A 22,128-nucleotide genomic window follows, 5' to 3' on the forward strand; every position below is an offset into this window, starting at 1 on the left:
GGAGGGACCAGGGCCGTTTCTAGGAGGGGGAAAAAGGATTAGGTCTAGGCCCACGCAACGAAGTCACGCATGAACACACAGACGAACGCTCGAGCTTCCTCGCTGTCTGAGATCAACATCTCAAGCAATCCACGCCACTCCACGTAGAGACCTGGGACTAGCTCCCTCTCTCACTCTGCTTGTAACCCCCTACTACGAGCACTTCGGTGCAAGGAATACAAGATCGATCTCTCAGACTGGACGTAGGGTGCTCATTACCCGAACCAGTATAAACTTTATGTCTCTTTGCATCACCATCCGGGACTAGGAACACGCAGTACAAATTTACTAATTGGTTGAGGGCCCGCCGGTCCGAAACACGATATATATATATATATATATACCTTCGAGGTTTTGATATGCAGTTTTAGAATCACATCTTCTTCTTTTTCCCTATATAATTTTTCTGGTTCTGTTACTTTTAAAAATATAGCAAAAAAAAATTCAGCGCTGAAGTTCGACACACATCTTGTAGGATAAATAACTTATCACAGCTCGACACACACATGGACACACAACCATGTGTTCGCAATAAGTGTTCTCATGCTCTAAATGATTTTATATTATTATTTTTTGGTGTCTCTCATCTGGGTATAATTGTAGCATCTGTTTGTACAGACGCACGCCCACTCAACACACGCACACTACATACCACCCGTGTACAAACAAACCTACGACTACACTCAGATCTGAAGACTATATTCTTCTTGAGATCACCGAAATCCACAGATTCCGTAGACAACGGACACGTCGTAATCCCATTGTGATCACCAAAATAGCTAGCCACCGAGCTATGCGCTCGTTCTCGATTTTATATTATATTATGTACACATGGAACAAATAACGTGGAAATAGCCGGGGGATAAAGACAAGAACTGTTATATAAATACCCCTACGGAAGGCACGAACCATGCTGTGACTTGATTATTAAACAAATTTCCTTGCAGAGTGTTGGCGATGGACGTTGCCTTAAGCACCATCGTGGGTGCCATCGCCCTTTTCATCCCTGCACTGCTGACACTAGTGCCACTGCTTACATTAGTGCAAAAAACACAGCAGCACACTGGCCATAACCCTCCTCCGCCGGAGCCCAGAGCCATTCCCCTCGTCGGCCACCTCCACCTCCTGATAAAGAAGCCACTCCACCGCACCCTCGCCCACCTCGCTGACCGCCATGGAGACGTCCTGGGCCTGCGATTCGGCTGAACCCGAGTCGCGGTTGTGTCCTCTGCCTCAGTCGCCCAGGAGTGCCTTGTCGCACTAGACACCTCGTTCGGTAACCGTCCACGACTGCCGCGTCGGCGAAGATCCTCTCCTATGACTGGTCGACCATGGGCCATTCCAACTGCGGGGCATACTGGCGCCAAGTCCGGCGCACCACCAGCACGGAGTTCTCCTCCGTGGAACGAGTGCAGCACTTCGCTGATGTCCACGAGCAGGAGGCGCGGGCCATGGCACGCCGCCTTTGTCATGTGGCAATTGCTTCTGGAGGCCGCGCTCTTGTAGATGTCAAGTCGCGGCTATGGGAGATGCTAATGAACGGCTTACTGGACATGCTCTTCAAGAGGACATCCTCTCGGAGGTAATATGCATGATATTATTCGGTGTTTAATTGCCATCCGAGACCACCAGTGATCATCGGATAATGCAATTAGACCGACTCATCGGACCCTATCAAATGATACTACTAGTAGATGGATGCCTAGACGACAACTCATAAAGATGCATATGCACGCAAAGTGAATGTAGTGATGCTAAAAGATGACACTGTTCCTTCGTACACAATTGTTGTGCTTGTGCAGCAGTGACGAACAGGACGAGACCGTGGAAGTTACTGAGGAGGCCCGATGCTTCATGGGCATGGCGGAGGAGACGATGGAGCTCACGTTGACGGTGTGGGACTTCCTGCCGGCACTGGCACGGTGGCTGGACGTTGACGCGGTGGGCCGCCGGTTGCAGCGATTGCAAGCAAACAGGACAGAGTTTTTGCAGAGGTTGATCGAGGAGCACAAGGAGAAGGAGAAGTGCGGTCAAGTGACACGCAGGACGTTGGTCCGGGTGCTGCTGGAGCTGCAAAAGGACCCTGAGGCCTGCACGGATCAGCTCATCCGCTCCTTGTGTGTTGTGAGTATTATTATATATCCGATCCACCACTTTCCTAATTACTTCCATGTATGTATCTCAAGATTTAAGGGTTTATGTAGCTGGATAAAGTTTATGTATATGGATACCATAGACCATCTATAGCATGTATGTCAAGTATACAAGCAAGTATATACACCACTGGAAACCGGCAATTTGCCGAGTGCCTGCGGCACTCGGCAAAGCCCGAAATACACTCGGTAAAGACTTTGCCGAGTGCCGCACTCGACAAAGAGCAGTCAGCAAAGAACCTGTCGGTAAAGGTTTCTTTGCCGAGTGCCACATATCGGGCACTCGGTAAAGCCTTTGCCGAGTGTCACGTCAGCACTCGGCAAAAAAAACCGACGTCAACTCTGACGGCCTCTTTGCCGAGTGCCACCTCAGCGGCACTCGGCAAAGAAAATTTTCTTTTTTTAAAAAAAATTCTTTGCCGAGTGCCATGGCTCGGCACTCGGCAAAGCTGGGAAATTGGGTCTCTGCTTCCCAGCTTTGCCGAGTGCCATGGTCACGGCACTCGGCAAAGCCCTCTTTGCCGAGTGTGGCACTCGGCAAAGAGGGGAAAAATGCTATTTTTTTGTTTTTTTTGCTTTCCATCAGCGCAAACAAAGAAATCACATATATATCAACACACAGCACAGGATACATCACATACACATCCATATTCCATCACATACATGAAACGACCCCGATTTCCGCAAAAGGAAGATCCACAGCGTCGAAGTGTAATAAGACCGTTGTTGATCATATTACCCAAATTCTAGTCGAATATCACATCCATACAACGATAATATCATAGTACAAATAGTGCGGAATTACATAATTTATTACATCGCCGCATTGGCGGAATCAAAAGCAGCATTCATTCAGAACAGCTTGAAGATAAGATCGCCAAACTCGAGCGTAGGAACGAACCCCTCATCCGTCAAACTCCTCGGAGCTATACTCCTCAGCAGAACCTGTGTGCCAAAATTTATCAGTACGATTTGTACTGGCCACTCCCAACCCTATGAGCATTGCTTTGTGGAATTTAGATGCAAGTTGGATATAGTCAAAAGGAACCTATAAGGCTAGGATTTCCTATGCATTTAGCATTCAAGTATATATAAAAGTATAGTCAAGTTTTTAACACCATTCCCACTCATTCCACCCCATTCCCATTCCAGAGCCAGGTTTCGATCCTGGGATCGATATACCACCATCACCATACCATAACCATACCATCGCTCAGTCGATAGGCCAACTCCCTCTCGGCACTGTCTCAAGGCCCGTAGCCCCTGGCTACGTCCGAACACTCACTCCTGGGGGAGAAATGAAGGACTCATCTCTCTATCTAGTTTAAGCGAAACCCAAGAAAGGTCCATAGCCGACAAGTCAGCACATGTATCGATCGATCAATCATACACTCTGCAGAGGTTTTACATAACCACAAGATTCGCCTTCCTCGCTGACCGTCGTCAACTGGGCTGATTCCGGCCGCTTGCTAGCCTAGGATAATGTCACTCTACCATTCAGCCCTGGTACACTCCAAGTCTAGTCTGGGGTGGCTGAAACTGTGAGTCATGAGCCGGGTCCACAAGGTCTCCATGAAGTCTCAGAAGGGTGTGGGGGTAATCCTCCGCGCCCCGTACCTCCCTCGCACTGTCCGCTATCAACCTAGCAGTAGTGGCAATATCCTACCAAGTAGTCCGGCCGTCCCGCACCATATAGGGTGAGTGGTACGTAAGGCTTCCCGGTGAATCTGAGTACTAGTAAGTCCTTAGGGTTGACCAAGCCAGAATGTCTCCATCAGGGTTTCCATTTACCGTGCCACCATAGCACCTCCATCCCGGGCTCCTCCCATCACAGGTTCACACCCAGGACCACCTCATATACCATTTACCCACCACAGGTATCTATTTCCAGGGGTGCCCAGGTAGCACCCCATGGCAAGACTTGCCCCAGGCTCGTCGTATACTCTAACTTGGTCGACACTACCCTCACCCTCCACGCACCCAAGTCACACACGCAGCACTTTCCCCATAGTCCAGATAACACCAGATTTCCACCACGCATCAATGTAGTGCAAGCGTAGTAGAAGTAATAAGCAACGAAATATAGTAGCGAGCATGTGACTAGCCTAACAGCGGGGTGAGCATGGGTAAGGTTGCGTCAAGGTAAAGGCCATCAAGTAAGCATACTACTATGCAAGTCCTATCATAGTGTGAATACAACAATAAAGTAGAGCAATAGCAGTTCTATATTAGCCATGCGTAATAGGTGCTACGAGATTGGGTGGGATGTGGCACCTTCAGTGTAGTCGTCTCCGTACTCCTCACGGTACTCACGATCCTCGTCCGTCTGATTCTCCTCCGAGTCTGCAACGATCGCGTTATAGTCGCGTTAGCGACGTCTATAGAGTAGCACAAAGAAGCAATGAAAATTCAAAAGAGCCAAATGCACTCAAACATGGGTTCATTGCGTAGAGCTCGATTTTAGATGAATTTTGGTCCTGGTTTCGTATTTTTCTGAGGTCATATGAATTAGTTATGAATTTCCGAAGTTTAAATCTATTTCTGAAAATGGGAAAAGGCTGAATTAATCCTGGGCTAACACGTGTCACGCAGTGACTGGTCCACATGGCATGCTGACATCATCTTCTCGTTTCTGAGCTGACAGGTGGGGTCCAGCTGACGTCAGCATGACGTCGTCAGCGTCGTCAGTTCCGACAGGTGGGGCCAGAGGCTATTGGGTCACTGACAGGTGGGGCTAGGTCAACGATCAACGTTGATCGGTCAACGATCAACATGGGCCGGGTCTCAAACGGGCTCTGGTGGGCTCGGGTTGGACCGGTCTGGGCCGTGCTGGGCCGGACACGTGGCAAACTGTGGTGCTGCCACGTCGTGGTCGTGGGCCACCACTGGGCTGTCGTCCACGGCTTGCGGTCCATGGTGGACCAAGAGGCGTTGGTCCATAGACCGCAGACAGGACTACGGTGGACCGAGTCCACCCTCCTTCTCTCAGGCGCGGTCCTTGTGCACCGGGTTCACACGCGGGTGGCCGACGAGGGGGGTGTTCCCCTGTTTCTCCCGCGGCGGTGCTCCTGCCGGCGGCGAGCTCGCTGTGAGCCTCCGTGGCGGTGCTGGTGTCCAATTGGGGTGGGGAAGAGCTTCCCCAGGCCACGGCGATCATGATTCTGGGGTCTAAGTGGTGGCCGGGGCCTTCCAGGGCGTTGGCCACGGCGGCTGGTGGCTCGGTAGTGCTCGCCGGTGGTGAGGTCACGCACGTAGGCCCTCCAGTAGCTAAGCTGGGCAGATGAGGGCTCCTGCGGTTTCGTGGGTGCACGGCGAAGGCGTCCAGGGCTCAAGGCGAGGCTTCGAATTCCCAGGTGGCCGGTAGGGACGTCCCGGCGGCCACGGCGGCGTAGTGATGACGGCGAGGCGTGCGGGTGAACCACGGGGCTCCAGCGAGGTGGTCACGGTGTGGTCACTGACGTGTGCGTGGGTGCGTGTGTTCCCAGCGGCCGAAGACGGCCCTAGCCTATGCGCTCCAGGTGTGGTGCGCCATGGCCGACAAGATGAGGTTCGGCGGCGGCGGGCAGAGAGAGACCGGAAGGGGGCTCACCGTGGGTGTTGTGGAAGAGGGGATAGCGGTGCAGTGAAGAGTTGCCGCCGTGTAGCTCCGGAAGCCATGCAGTGCCGACCCGCGTCCGTGACGACAACGTCGGCGTCGTCTTCGGCTCCGATGACCTCCTCCCCCGCAGCGGCTTCGGCGTTTTTCTCCCCCCCCTTTCTTCCCCTTCTCCCTCTTCTCTCTTGGTTCGGGTGCGCAGTGGATGGCCACCACGGTGGCGGCGGGGCGATGAGACAAGCTAGGGCAACCGAGACCGGGGGCTCTTATAGCCGAGCTTGGCCATGGAGCCCGACGTTCGGCGGCTGGAGATTGAGGAGGATCGGAGGCGTGCATCTCATCCGATGGCCGGGCGTGGTTGCGTGGGCGCGGCGCCAAGGGGACAAGGCCATGCCCCGGGCATGACCCCCTGGCCCGCCCCTACCACCGCTGTCGGGGCTCGGTCGCGTAGGCGGTTGACGCGTGGGTGAGGAAGACGACACTGTAGACGGGGTGGCTGACGTGCGGGGCCCATGTGGCAGCGGCTGCAAGCGAAGGCAGGGAGGCGCGCGGGCGTGGGCGACGTGCGGCTGACGCGTGGGGTCCGGCGGTAGTGATGGCAAGCGAGCGGAGGACGTGTGGGCGTGGGCGACGTGTGCTGGGCCGCAAGCTGGGCCGTGCGCGTGCGCTGGGTGAAGGCGGGCGCGGTTGGCAGGCCGGTTGGCGCGGTGGGGCTGGATGGGCTATGAAGCCGAGCGGGCTTGGGCCACAGCGAGGCTTCCTTCTTCTTTTCTTTTTTCCTTTTTCTGTTTTTCATTTCTTCTCCTTTTGTTTGAATTCAAATTTGGTTTGAATTATGAATTCAAAATTGATGTAATCTATTTATTGGAGTTTAGGGAATTTTATTTAGCTATTTTGTACAACAAAATAGGTGTAGTTTTTGTTATACAAAAATTGAAATAGTTCCCTTTTTAATCTTTTATTCCTTGCTTTGATTAATTAGTTGCTTCATGGTTTATTACTTTAAAGGAGTTGATAAGCATAACATAAAGCAAATAGAATTCCAGATCATAATTTGATTTAACAATGTATGCAATACTTTATTTGTTATCATTTAAATAAACACAATTAACAAATGATATGCCATGCTTATGTGTTGGCTTGGGTTGAGGTTAGACCTAATGCATCTCTTAGGTCGGGTTTCTATACATGACACTCATCATCACATGGGAGTTTTAAGAAAAATTTTGTAGTTGGTATTTTTGGTGTATGGATTTCTGGGTTGTTACAATACACATCCATAACCCATCACATACACATCCACCATCCATAATACATCACATACAAATCCATTGTCCATAATCCATCATACATTCGCATCATCCATGACAATATCCATCACAATATATATATGTCTCTAGTAGTCCAACATAAGGCTAAGTCTAACACAAGTCCATGCAACATGAAAAGAAACAAATAAACGGTACCTACTGCCAGCCTCCCCACCTGGAGTGTGAACTGCCACCTTGAAGAGGGCCAGTTGTCCACCCGGCCTGTGGAGAAGGGCCAACTTGAGGAGTCGGGTTCGAACCCGCCGACTATTGCTGCACAAAGGAGAAGCGAATTCATGAGTATCTACAGGAGGGCTGCACAAGCTAAAGGAATAAACAACCATATATACTCACCGGAGTCCCTACAGGAGGAGGAGGAGCCACAACTGGAGCGAGCAGCGACTGGGGCACGACCACACCTGGCAAGGTCTGAAGGCTCGCCATGAAGCTGAACATGTCCTGCAGCCTCTGCGTCTCGGGCGCCCTCTAGGCTTGTACAGCCTCCATCTCCAGCCGATGGGCCTCCGCCTGGGCCGCCTGCTGGGCCTCCAACCTCCGCAAGTCGGCCTGCAACATTCCACCCACAATGTTTAAACAATGCAAAGGCAATGTAGATGTGTAAAAGCAATGAACGACGAATAAAACAGTACTAACCTGGAGTTCCGCCATCTGCTGCTGTGAGCTCTGCTGCCGAGAGCGTATGGGGAGGGAGGAGCTCGTGCTCCTTGCTCAAATCTTGGCGAGGTTGGGAACAGAGGCGGAGTCGACTGTGCTGTCCGCCATCCAGTACCGGCCGTGCTACTTCCCTCCTCCCAGCCTCATCAGGAGGTCTGTGTCCAGGGGCTGGGTGGCCGGATCGAAGTCCTCCCCATGGCGCTCGCGGGCCGCCGAGGTGTACTCGCTAAGCTTGTTGTGGACGCTCGCGCTGGTGTACGCCTCGGGCCCGTCCGCCGGGTTGTAGGTGACTTTTGGGGCCGTCGCTATCAATATTGTCGAGTAAATCGGGCTCATCTCCATCGTTGTCATCATTGTCATCGCCTAACTATAATCGCTCAAGCATTTGTAAGTCCTTAGCATTTTGCACCTCTTCTCCGTCGTCCTCATCTCCATCGTCCTGATCAATGTCATTGTCTACTTCCATGCCCATCAGCGAAAACATGTCTATGTCAAACCTCCCTTCTAGCCCCTCTGGTTGATAGAACTCCCGTGTGATTGGGTCAAAGTTGTAATCCTCATCGTTTGGGACAGGCAGTTTACCGTGCGGCGATATCAACTGCACAAGGTACCAATCGATAAGATTGGGGTCTTTTTGGCACGCCCATGGGAGATAATAAACTTGCGTGGCATGTTGAGCCACAATATAGACATCCTCTCCTTGATAGATAGAATCCTGTCGAATTTCGACTTGTCCAATCTCAGGGCTGTTCTCGTGATATTAGGATCGAACCAATGGCATTTGAATACGACTTGATTAGGAGCTTTGCGACACTCAAAATGGAGCTCGTATATTTCTTCTACTATGCCGTAGTAGTCACGCTCATCGGTGCCGGGCGTACGAACTTTAGTATTCATGGTTTTCCGATTGGGCCGACTCCGCTCGTAGTTTCTTGTGTGAAAGCGATACCATTCACATCATAAACAGTGAATGACTTGACCTTGTAGGCGAAGCCTTTGGCGAGCCCTTTCAACTCAGCATCCATTTCCGCATCCTTGCGGGCCTGCAAGGTGAGGCCAGATAGATCGTTACATTACTCGCTCGTAGGAGCAAAGTGGTATGTCAAAGATTGAACGAGGTAAATTAGACGGTACCTTCGTATCGAACCAGGATATGAAATTGGGCACACCATCTTTGAGAAGACTATCTTCTTCTTGAGGGGAAGGAGCCCTATTCCCTCTCCAGTATTTTTTCAGAAATTCCCTGAAAAAACAAGAGATAAGGGGGTTCGATAGATGGAGGATAGTGACAAGGGCGTATGTAACAAGCTCATTGAGAACGTACTGCACATAAGGCTTCACTTCGTCAAGGTTCAACAACACATACAACATGATAGTGCGCCACTCATCATGCCGCAAGGTCTTGGTGCCCGATGCGCTTGCCTTTCCGAGTTGCCCTTTGAAAAGGCTAAGGTTCGATGAACTCTCATCCGTGTTGTAACGAGGGGGACGATTGTGCACGCTGGGAAGGCCATCCTTACAGTATGCTGTTGTGAAGTTTGACACCTCCTCTAGAATGAATGCCTCTGCCATAGAAGCCTCAATTTTGGCTTTATTTCTACACTTTTTCCAAAGAATCTTTAGACATCTCTCAATTGTATAGCACCAACGGGCCTGCACGGCCCCCCCATTCGTGCCTCGTACGGTAGGTGCAAAATCAGATGCTGCATCGCTAGGAAGAAGCCAGGTGGGAAGATCTTCTCCAACTTGCAGAGCAACACAGGTGCCACTTTCTCCAAGTCATCAATCACGCCCCAAGATAACTCCTTGGCATAAAGCTGGCGGAAGAAATAGCTCAACTCTGCCAGCACGCGCCACACATGCTCAGGGACGTATCCACAGGTCATCGCAGGAAGGAGCCGCTCAATCCATATGTGGTAGTCATGACTCTTCATCCCTAAGACTCGCATAGTGGACAAGTTCACTCCCCTACTCAAATTCACCGCATGCCCATCAGGGAACATTAACGTCTGGATCCGCTATAGTACTTCCTTCCTTTGGTCCTTTTTCAAGACGAAATCGACCGGAATCCTTCTCCATTTCTTGCCGGGCGCGGGAGGCTTCATCACTTGCTTTGGCCTATCGCACATCATTGCCAGGTCCAGTCTAGCCTTAACGTTGTCCTTTGACTTATCAGGAATGTCCATGAGTGTTGCAAAAAGCGCCTCGGCAATATTCTTTTCTGTGTGCATTACATCAATGTTGTGTGGAACAAGAAGGTCATTGAAATAGGGGAGCCTAGTCAAGCCCGATTTATGAGTCCACTGGTGTTCCTCACCATATCCAATAAAACCACCTTTCTCTTTATCATCTTTGAGAGCCTCTATCTCAGTACGGACCTCGGCATCGGTCATCATCTGAGGTGCAGGGTCGGTGACTTGAACCTCTTTCCTGAAGTTCTTGACGTCTCGTCTGAATGGATGGTCAAGAGGGAGGAATTGACGATGTTGATCAAACAAAGAAAACTTGCCACCCCTCTTCAGCCAAGTGAACCTCACAGCTGTCTTGCATATTGGGCATGGGAACTTCCCGTGATCACATGTGGAGATGTCCTGGTTTGTGAGCATCGTACGTGACAACGTGCTCGAAACTTTTTCAAATTTTTTCCACGGCATACGCATACGATACGGCGACAACTCGACAAGTTTCATGATTTTCGGAATTTGTTCGCATTTTATACAATTAAAAAACCACTCCCACGCAAGTTGGCGGCGTTGCCCCGTGAGCACGTTGATCGAAATTTCGAGACAGTTCTTGGATTTAGCCTAAATTTACACTAAGAAACAAGGATAACATTTTTTAAACGAATGTAATCCATTATTCGATGCACCTGCAGTTCAAACTTACATTTTCTGGAAAAATTCAACAAAACAAAATAAACTATAGAAATATGCCAAAAGGCAATGAAAATGTCCCAAATTTAAACATGTTGTTTGTGGTAGTGTACTAAAGCTTCAAAAAAAATTGGTGGCAAAAAATAAAAAAAAATTATTTTGCCGAGTGTCAAGTTTTGGCACTCGGCAAAATAAATTCTTTGTCGAGTGCCAAACGGGGGGCACTCGGCAAAGAGGACGCCGCTGGATGCCGTTAAGCCCTACCAATCTTTGCCGAGTGTCTGCCTTTGCCGAGTGCCAGGCACTCGGCAAAGACAGCCTTTGCCGAGTGTCATATTTTGCCGAGTGCGGCGCTCGGCAAAGCAGGTCTTTGCCGAGTGTCCGAAATTTGGCACTCGGCAAAGATTTTTGCACTCGGTAAATCACGTGTTTCCCGTAGTAATAGTATATGGTCAAAGTTATTTTATATACTATATTAAGACAGTATTATAACAATATATTAAAAAATACGGGTTCATTTGAAAATTTTCAGGTAGTATGATTTGAAGTATCTTAAAATCAGCATATACATACCATGGAAAATTCGTAGAAATGTTGAAATCACAGTGTGGGTAATGATATCTTGCATCATTGGGCATTTATTAATTTCATCTCTTCGATCAAAATTTATTTTGTCTGCCTTCATCATAGCTTTATTAATTTGATGGATATATACGTATACTAATAATCAATTTTTTTCAAATTAATCTCATTTTGAAGAGTGCACTCGAAGCTGGGACACTTAGTACAGGCTATACAATTGAGTGGGTGATGTCTCTCTTGCTAAACTACCCTCACGTCATGAAGAAAGCTCGCGATGAAATCGATGCATGCGTTGGGGAACAACCTAAACGCCTACTGGAGGCGACTGATCTCCCGAAGTTGCCCTACCTTCGATGCATCATCATGGAGACGCTTCGCCTGTACCCAGTGGTACCACTTCTAGTTCCTCGAGAATGCTCTACCGACTGCACGGTCAGCGGGTTCCATATTCCCAAAGGAACACTACAGGAACTGCTGGCTTCCCCGAGTGCCAGTTGCACTCGGGGAAGGCCCAGTTGTACTCGGGGAAGCCTTTCCCGAGTGCAACACTCGGGGAAAAGCCTCCGGCTAATTCTCTCACGGGAAAGGCGCCTTCCCCGAGTGTCGAAAATCGTGCACTCGGGGAAGGCTTTGCCGAGTGCCGTGCTGACACTCAGGGAAGACTTGACGCCGTTGGCCGACGGCCGACGCAGTTTGCTTTTTTTTATTTATTTTCTTCCCCGAGTGCAACACTCGGGAAAGATTTTTAATTTTTTTTAAATACTCTTTGCCGAGTGCCGCAGCTCAGGCACTCGGCAAAGAAATTTGTTTTTTTTTTAAAAATCCCTCTTTCCCGAGTGCCACAGCACAGACACTCGGGGAAGATTTTTGAATTTTTTTTTAAATACTCTTTGCCGAGTGCCGCAGCTCAGCAACTCGGCAAAGAAATTTGTTTTTTTTAAAAAAAATCCCTCTTTCCCGAGTGCCACAGCACAGACACTCGGGGAAGCCACCTCTAAAATTCTTTTTTTTTTGTTTTTTGCTTTTCCATGTAAACAATCAACACCAATATGTCACAAACCATATTTATATATCACAAACAACCAAATTTATCCGAAATCCACAATATATTACAAACATGATCTCAATAGGGTCCTAAAACATGATTCACCAGTAAGATAGCTACCATGTGTTTTATGTATCACATGAAAGAAATCATGGTAAGCAACAGAATCTAGAAGTCCAGCACACCACCACACTTCTGGTAAAGCCAATGTCGTGCACCTGAAACATTTAGCAAACTGTAAGAACCAGACATATAACACACCATGTTGAAACCATGAGAATTCATGGGATCAGAATTTAGAAGAGCACTCATATTACTTGATTCAGTCTAAATTTAGTGAAAGAAATCATATTACTTGATTCAGTGATCACTACAGGAACTACTATGGAATACTACAATATTTGAGGATGGAATTTAATTAGCACCAAGGGAAAAGTGTTCTGATTACCTCCTTCCCTAGTTGTGCAATATGATATGCCTTCCTTCACGTCTCCGAAGGCGGCTCACGTCGACTGTGAGGGGTGGGACGCCCCAGCGTGCGATCCTGGCGACGGTCCAGGTGGGGATGGCCCGACGTGCGATGCCGGTGACCCTTCGACATGGTTCGACGCCGCCCCCGATTGATGCTACAAAAAAGAGAGGAGATTGCACGTGAGTGACAAGATAAAAATGTAAGGAGTGTAAAGAAAAGTTGAAAATTTTGGCAGCACCTCCCCTACACGGGGAGGTTTCCAAAACCTGCAAGAAAAACGTCGGCACGAAGGCCGACAACCACATTTCCGGCACGAAGGCCAACACATCAACAAATCCGGCACGAATGCCGACACATCAACAAATCCGGCACGAAGGCCATCACTAGGTTTGACACTAAGCATGAGCAAAGAAAGTAAAACATGCGTACTCATACTCACCGGAGTAGACTCTCGACGATATGGTGGTGGTGGTGCAAGCAGCTCTGCTGGGATCTCCCAACCTTGTTGCTGCCCAAGTTGTTGCACGAACTTGAGAAAACCATCTTGCTGGGCCTCCAAAGCTTGTACCCTCTGACGCTCGGACTCCCGCTCGGCCCGCTCAGCCTCCCGCTCAGCCAGCAAACTCTTTTGCTGATCCCGAAGTTGCTGCAGCTCGGCCTACAATATTTGACCCCAATGTTTCAATAATGCAGAGCTAAGGAACGTAAAAGTGAAAGAACGATGAATGAAACTGGAATACTTACCTGGATTGAAGCCACCGCTGTCGGCCGTTGGCTTATGGGCACGCTAGAGCTCGTGCTCGCTGCTCGTAGATGATTGAGAGGAGGAGTACAGCCTGTCTCGAGGATGCCGTCGTCCATGTAGAACCGCCCATGCTTCTTGCCTTGCCCAATCCTCATCACTAGCTTAGGATCAAGGCGCTCCTCGGTCCTCGGATCGTAGTCCGACCCATGGACTAACCTTGACGCCTCCGTGTACGAACTGAGGCGGGTGTGGACGCTGGAGTTGGTGTACGCCTCTGGGCCCGCATCCGGGTTGTACTCGATGTTGGACTTTGCCGGGCCCATGTGGGCCAGAGCATACGCCGTGAGTTGGCCAATTGGCTAGCCACCATGCGCCGCCTCCTGCGAGAAAGACAACATGTGGTTAGGAATCATGTAGAATTGAGCGCGGCTAGATTAGACAAGTGGTGGAGACTTACATATGTCTTTTTGTATTTGCTGAGGCTGGCGCTGCCCTGATGGTGAGGTACACCTGGCATCAGCATACGGTGCTCGCTTTTCTCTTGGTGCGCCTTCTGCCAGTCCGCGTCCAACCATTTGTCCACTATAGCAGCCCAGCAATCGGGAAAGGTGGCGCACCAGCTCGGAATCACCTACAAGCCATCAGAAGATCAAATTAGGCATAGTTAATCTAAAAAGAGATCAATAGGAGATGTTTTCTATTTACCTGTAGGTACTGCTCCCTTGTCAGAATCTCTATCTCTCTTCTTGCCTGAGTTCTGTTCATTCTTCTATTACGGTAGGTGGCGTTGTAGTCAATGTGCGCCTGGAGGCGGGACTTGTGATACAAGTTTGAGACACGCCTTCTACAGGAAGCGACAGCCACCTCACGCGCCCTTAACTCCTGTCCCGGCTGGCATCTGAAGAAGTCCTGCATAAAGATACAAGGTATCCATTATTTATTTCAAGAATGTCCAATGAATGCAATGAATTGAGGGTCATAGAGTGAGAAAGGCTTACCCACAACTCCGTAAGCACCTGATCCGCCAAGTTTAGGTGCCCAGCGGTGGGGAAGAGGGCGTAGTTTGGAGGCAGCTGATGACCCGCCGGAAGCAGATCCCCAATAATTGCCACCATATCATCGAAGCATTTTCGAGTCATGTTGTGCTGTGACTTCAACCCCAATAGGCGCCCAATGACATCCAGTTGAGAAATCGTTGTCTTCTCATGTAGGAACTTCTGTGCCGATTCCAACATGTCCAAGAACGCCTTAGCGCTTGGCTCTGGCTCCTCCTCCCCATCCTCCTGCTCGTCCTCCATACGTCCTTCAGCGAACATCGCATCCGCATAGTCACCTAACCATCCTGCTACCCCGCCATCACCATCAAATGCCTCCAAGCCTCGTCTCACGACCTCCTCTCTAGGACGGTAGGGTTCACCACGGTGCACCCACCGGGTATAGTTTGGCATAAATCCATACTTGCAAAGATGCTTCATCATGACTTCCCTTGTTCTTCTTTTCTTGTTTTCACATTCGCTGCAGGGACAGAACGTGTCTCTCGCTCCCTTAGCTGCCTTAAATGCATGGTCCAAGAATTTCTCGGTCTTATCCATCCATTCATGGGTGATTTGAGACTGACTTGGGCGTCCCGTGTACATCCACTTACGGTTATCCATCCTCTAGCATATACACATAATGGAGTAAAGTAACCATCAGTCGCATCTGCACGGCGTGCCTACTGTCTAATAGGTGAGGATAGGTCCTAATCCCACCCGCGGATGCATAGATGAGGTTAGTTTCCATGCTCTACTCCGATCCTAGACAGAATTTCGGCAGCACCTACCCGCTGCTCTCCCGATACACGTCCTGGAAGGGAGAGTGTGTATCCGGAGAACAACAGGGAGGTGGTGCCGAAACTCCGTCTCGGATCCGAGCAGAACATGGAAACTAACCTATCTACGCATCCGCGGGCTGTTCAATTACACCTGGACAATCCGAAACAAATACGGTCATAGATATGCGGAGATCCGCATACCTCCAACCGTATCTGTTTCGGACGGGAGATGCCTAACTGGGCTACACCGATCTACGTACGACAACGGTAAGGAAAAGAGCTTAATTATACCTAGGGTGGCGGTGGAGAAAGGCTAGCGACGCAGTGGCGAGTCGGTGCAGTGGCGAGTCGGCGCTGTGCAGGCAGGACCGCAGTGCTGACGAAGACGATCGAGGTCGCCTAGGTGCTCCGATTCCCCTACGACAGGTCCTGCTCTGCAAAAGAAGAAAAACAGCACTATAAGTACAAAATTTCGGCAGAACCTCCCCTGGACGGGGAGGTTTCGATAACCTGCAAGAAAAACCATCGGCACGATGGCCGACGTCCACATTTGGGGCACGATGGCCCACACATCCACAATTCCGGCACGAAGGCCGTCAACACATAAACGGCGCGATGGCCGACAACCAGAATGGGACGGTTCGTATACCTTGGGCGTTGGCGGGACGTGCACGCGGAGAAGAAGACGCCGACAATGGGACGGGACGCGGAGAAGAAGACGCCGTCTCGGGCTGATTAACTACAGAGTTAAGAAATGAAAGTTAGCATAGTTACGAGCACGCACCCTGTGCTGATTCAGTTGGTTGCAGGAAGAAGACATACCTGAAAGCGAGCTCGAGCTCGCAGGTCCGGTGTGGGGGCAGCTGGGCGGTGAGTTTGAGTAGGTCCGACGTCAGTGGGCAGCGAGCTCAAGCAGATCCACTGCATGAGATGAGTAAGCAACACATATTCAGAAATTGAAATTTGCAATATAGTGTTTCACAAAATCTTTTTTAAGATAAAAATATGCTGTACTTAATTAGTTATTGTTTTCCATGGATAGAAATTTTAAATAGAGTTTCACATGAAGAAAAGAAATTTTCATAGTGCATCTCTACTGTATGTATTTTACAGCAACTTATTTCTAGAGCAGCTATGCAGAGAATACAGTCATGCTTGCCATCCAAAAGATCACAAGTTCCAATCACATGTTTATTATTATTAGATGACCATCCTTATTTTAAGAAAATATAAATGCTGCATAGGCCTGCACAACTTGGCCAGCTTTCAAGGAACATTTTACTTATTCATGTGAGACTACTTGTGAGACGTAGGAAGCAGCCCAAAATAAAGTTCAAATTCCATTACCATGTCAGGTGGATCAAAAAAATGCATGAAGTGATGCATACAGATAAAGATAGGAATCAGTACCTGATGAACTTGCAATGCCCAACGGGCCAAACAACAAGATGCATCGTTTAGTCCAGGTGGATCACAGGGGCTACTGCAAGAAACAAGAGGACTGTAAATGGAACAATTGCTTGATCTATAACAACAGTAGTAACTATGACAATAAACAAAAGTAACATATAAATCTAACCTTCTCGATTTTTTATCATAGCCTCTACATGCGATACCACGATGCCCAAACAAGTTTCGTGATTTTCGGACTTCGTTCGGATTTTATATAATTTAAAAACACTTTTCCCGCAAGTTGTTCGTCATGTTACGTCAACAAGATGCTCGACATTTCATGAGAGTTCCTTGATAAGGCCTCAACATACACCAAATATCATTAATATAATTTTTTGAATCACCAAATTCCATTATTTCATGCACCTGCAGTTCAAATTCGAAGTATGCAAAAAAATTCAACGAAACGAAAAAAACTAACGAAATATAACAAAAAAAAGTCAAAATTCTCCCAAATTTGAACATGGAGTTTTAAATAATGTGGGAAGGCCTCACAAAAAAAATGAGGCAAAAAAAACAAAAAAAAAATTTCTTCCCCGAGTGCCAGGGAAGACACTCGGGGAAGTTTTTTTTTTAAAAGTTTTAACGGCGTTGGCGGGTTGAACCGTCAAGTAGCATGTTTCTTTGCCGAGTGCCGATCTTCCCTGAGTGTTGCACTCGGGGAAGAGGGCCTTTCCTGAGTGCTGCTCTTTACCGAGTGCCAGGATCTCTGCGGCACTCGGGAAAACTTCTCTTCCCCGAGTGCAATTCTTCTCCGAGTGCAACACTCGGGGAAGATTCTCTTCCCCGAGTGCCCGATTTTTGGCACTCAGGGAAGCCAGAGACACTCGGAGAATTTTGTCTCTCCTGTAGTGGAACGATGCTTCTTGTCAATACTTTTGCTATCCATAGGGATCCTGGGACATGGGAGGACCCAGAAACCTTCCTTCCGGAAAGGTACGTACGCTATATATATACTTCTGGTGCATGATAGTACTACTGAATTATCTCAGTCTCAGCACTCCCTGGATCCGTCCCATAACAAGTGCACTTCTAGCTATGGATGAAAACGGATAGGATATGAACGGATATCATTGATATTATATTTGTTTTCATATTTCTGTTCGGATTCGCATTCGAATACGGATATTGTCAACCGTGACGGATATGATACGATTGGACATCGACATCATAAATATGTGATTTGATTATTTGGATACGGATACGGTATCGAATGTTGAATATCCGGACTCAGATACGAACAGATCTAAACTCCTCTAAATGGATTCGGTCTCGAATACGGTCGAAAAATATTCGTACCGTTTTCACCCCTACTTCTAGCATTCAAAATGCTACGGGCTAGGTAACTTTGGTAGCCTTTTTGTACCTTCTGTATGTTGGGACACCTTTAGTAGGGTTATATAGATAATTTCACTAGTATCCTTGATCTCTTCAACCCAAATCCGGAAGTGCACTTATCTTGAAATGGAGGGAGTACGTGTGTGTTATTGCTACACAATATAATTAATTGAGCTTACTATATGTATATGCACGCGATGTGTAGGTTTGAGGATGGCAGGAACCAAGCAGCTGGTAAGATGGTGGACCTGTCATTTGGCATGGGGAGACGACGGTGCCCAGCAGAGAACCTGGGGATGCAGTTGGCAGGCATTGCTTTGGGAACTATGATCCAGTGCTTCAACTGGGAACGAGTGGGCACGGAGCTAGTGGACATGGCTGAGGGCTCTGGCCTAACCATGGCAAAGAAGGTTCCATTGAAAGCCTTCTGTCAACCTCGTGCTTCTATGGTCAATCTTCTTTCACAAATCTAGCTGCTATATATAAAAGTTGTACTACTAAGGCACGCGCGCCATATGTGGATGAGTACCATCTCGTTGTTGCTGCTTTTATTTTTTGAAAATGTAGTATCGTGGGGGTGGTTGGGGGGGGGGGGGGGGGGGGGTTTGAAAATGTCAATTCGCCGAGGCCTTAAGAATCGTTAGGTTTTTGGTTTCTGTTCACATGAGTACTGTCGGGTACCATAAAAAGGGGTCACATAAGCGAAAACCGAAAAAATCGCTTAGACCCTGTCAAAATCAAAGCCAAGAGACAACTGCTGGCTAACCCCCGGTCTTGTCCGAGGCTACCGACTCTCCGCCTCGCTCGAGGCCTCGCACGAGAGGCCTCGGACGGCCTACCGACTCTCCGCCTCGCTCGAGGCCTCGCACGAGAGGCCTCGGACGGCCTACCGACTCTCCGCCTCGCTCGAGGCCTCGCACGAGAGGCCTCGGACGGCCTACCGACTCTCCGCCTCGCTCGAGGCCTCGCACGAGAGGCCTCGGACGGCCTACCGATCCTCCGCCTCGCTCGAGGCCTCGCACGAAAGGCCTCGGACGGGGAACCAATTCTCCGTCTCGCTCGAGGCCCCGCGAGTAAAGCCTCGGACGAGGTGCCGATTCTCCGCCTCGCTCGAGGCCGGCTCGGCAACAACCCCGTCGCCTCTGCCTCGACCGATCTCCCTGACAGAACGTCACGTCCAATTAATGCGACCAACCACTCCCGCGACATCAGCCGGACGACGGCTCGACACAGCAGAGCGGCCGATGAGACGGGAAGTAGCATCAACTCCATGCCGTCCGGGACAGGACGGGGCAGGGGTTACCGGCCGCTGTGCTTGGTACTGTGCCCACGACCGATGCCCGCACGGCACTGTGCTACCTAACCCCTGCTCCAGGAACAATGCGATGTGGGGTGTCAAGTCCGGGTCACTGTAGCCTCGGTATCAGTGTACAGGACCAACTGCTCCCTCCAGGCCTTGGCAATCCACTTCAGGGTCTTGGCAGCCTCGGGATTTGCGCCCGCTGAGCCCCCCCCCCGATGGCTCGGCCTCGGCACCAACTGAGCCTTGGCTTTTTACGCTATCAGCACACAGCGACCGGCACGTCGTCCGCCATGCCCTGCGTCAGGCTATCACTGGAGGTCCCACGTCGCATAGGATCGGGCGTGGCTGGCGCGTTGCTCCAGTGCATGGACCGCTCCATCGACCATGTCGCCACAGTGACAAGCTACAGCGCTCGGAAACGCCACCTCCGCTCACAGGACGCCGCGTAGCAAACACATGTAACACCCCTGTCCCCCCTTCAACTATAAAAGGGTGAGACCGGGGCCGTTTCTAGAGAGAGATAGGGGACACGCATAGGCAGACAGACGAACTCACTCACTCACGCGCAAGCAATGCTCTGTAACACGCACGTTTACCCGCTGCCTGAGATCAACATCTCAAGCAATTCACACCGCTCCACGCAGAGACCTGGGACTAGCTCCCTCTCTCACCCTGCTTGTAACCCCCTACTACAAGCACTTCGGTGCAAGGAATACAAGATCGATCTCTCAGACTAGACGTAGGGCACCTATTGTCTGAACTAGTATAAACCTTGTGTCTCTTTGCATCACCATCCGGGATTAGGGGCACGCAGTACGTTTTCACTAGTTGGTTGAGGGCCCGCCAGTCCAAAACACCGACAGTTGGCGCGCCAGGTAGGGGGGACCTCCTCAGCTACCTCCATCAGCTTCGTGACCTTCTCATCGGCCTCCTCGTCATCCTCAGCCAAGACGTAGCCGTCACTAACGGCCTCAAGGTCGACGCCGGCGTAGTGCGAGGAGACAACGGCCAGGGCGCGCTTGACACCCGTGTGCAGCGCTCCTCGGAGTCGCTCGCGCACTTGGCCGCTCAACGCAGTCAAGCGGCTCCTAAGGGAGCTGCCCGACTCGACCCCCTCAACCTCCAGGGCCTTGCAGACGGTATGGGCGGCGCTCTGTAGCGCATTGTGCTCCCCGATCTCGGCCTCGAGCACCGCCTGCACTGCGACAGAGGCCTCAGCTGCTCGAGTGACCTCCTTCTCCAACCCAGCGCCAAAACAAGCAAGATGGGGTTAAGCGCAAAAGAAAATAAGCCAAATAGGGGCGAAGGCCTACGGGGCTCACCCTCGGCTTTCTCTTTCCAGCGCTGGACCTCGACCAGGGAGGCCTCGGCTTTCTCCTTCCAGCCCTGGACCTCGACCCGAGAGGCCTCGACCGCCCTGGAAGCCTCCTTCTCCAGCTCTACATCACACCAGGGAGTCAGGGGTCGAACACAAGAAAAACGAATAAAACAAGGGGAACAGGACTCACCCTCGGCCTTTCCTTTCTAGACCAGAGCCTCGGTCCGGGAGGCCTCGGCCACCTTAAGGGCCTCTACCAGGGCGCCTTTCATTAGCAGGTGCGCGCCCTGCTCCGCCCCCAGCTGCCCAGCGAGGGCCTTGGCAGAGGCCATCGCCTCTTCAGCCCGGGACCTGAAGGTGTCCCGATCGCCGGCCGCCCGGGTCAGCTCCTCCTCCAACTCCTTGATCCGCGCCGCCAAAGGGGCGGCCTGCCCCTGAGCCGTGGCCGCCTTGGCCTTCATATCAGCATAGTGAAGGCGGAGGTCCTCCACCTCCGCGCTCTGTGCCGACAGAAGCTCGTTAGCATTAGCGAGCAGGTCCTTCTGCTGCCGAAGCTGGTCCCAGACGTCCCTCTCCTGCTGGAGGAACAAGAACTTCCCGAGGGACCGGGCCTCGAGTTCTTGATAGGCAGAACGGACATCAAGCGCTGCGAGAAAACTCAGGAAAAAGATGACACCGCACGAGAAAAGAAGGCGCGTACCTAGACGACCCCGGGCAGATCGTCGGCCACAACGGACAGCGCTGTCAGCAGCGACCGCTACGCCAGACGGCGGTATTGCTCGAAGGTGTCCCAACACCCCCCTCGGTCGCGTCCTCGAGGGCGAATAGAGGCTCCCCCTCAGGGTCGCCCCGGCGCCGCCACAAGACATGTGGGTGATCCCACCCGCGGGGCTCGGGTTGTACCCACACAAGGGCCGAGCTTCCCTCGCCAGAGGTCAGAGCCGGCTGCTCCACGGTGCTGGCCGCCTCGGCATCCGCCACCTCCTTCCCCCGGAAAGTATCGTCGGAGGAGATCGAATGGACCTCCACTTCCTGGGTGCTCTCCTGTAACGGCGGCGGGCCTTGGACCGGCGGCGGTATTGAGGTTTGCCCCACCTCCGTCTCCACTTCCTGGGCCACCGGCTTCACTGTGCTCACGCCAGCCCCCGCCACCCCGGCCTCCATGTCCTCGGCCTTGGAAGTCCGGGGGGGCCTCGGTCTCGCCCTCGGTGGCCTTGGCAACTAAGGGCACCTCGGCCCCATCTAACTCGCGGGCCTCGGCCTCGCGGGGCGTAGGCGCTTCCTCCCTCGCTTGCGTCAGGGCCGCCTCGACAACCTCTCCTTGGGCGACCGGCTCCTTCGGGTCAGCCCTTGCCGGCGCCGCGTCACGCTGTATGGCGGCCTGCGCCTCCACCACCCGTTGAGCGGTGGAGCCC

At 50.9% G+C, this 22,128-nt stretch overlaps 1 pseudogene; it reads left to right on the forward strand.

Moving 5' to 3' along the window:
* Positions 1-977: 977 nt before the first annotated feature.
* Positions 978-18,565, forward strand: LOC136539937 (isoflavone 2'-hydroxylase-like; annotated as a pseudogene).
* Positions 18,566-22,128: the final 3,563 nt, after the last annotated feature.

The sequence above is a fragment of the Miscanthus floridulus genome, chromosome 2 (genome assembly GCF_019320115.1).
Source record: "Miscanthus floridulus cultivar M001 chromosome 2, ASM1932011v1, whole genome shotgun sequence".
NCBI classification, from domain to species: domain Eukaryota; kingdom Viridiplantae; phylum Streptophyta; class Magnoliopsida; order Poales; family Poaceae; genus Miscanthus; species Miscanthus floridulus.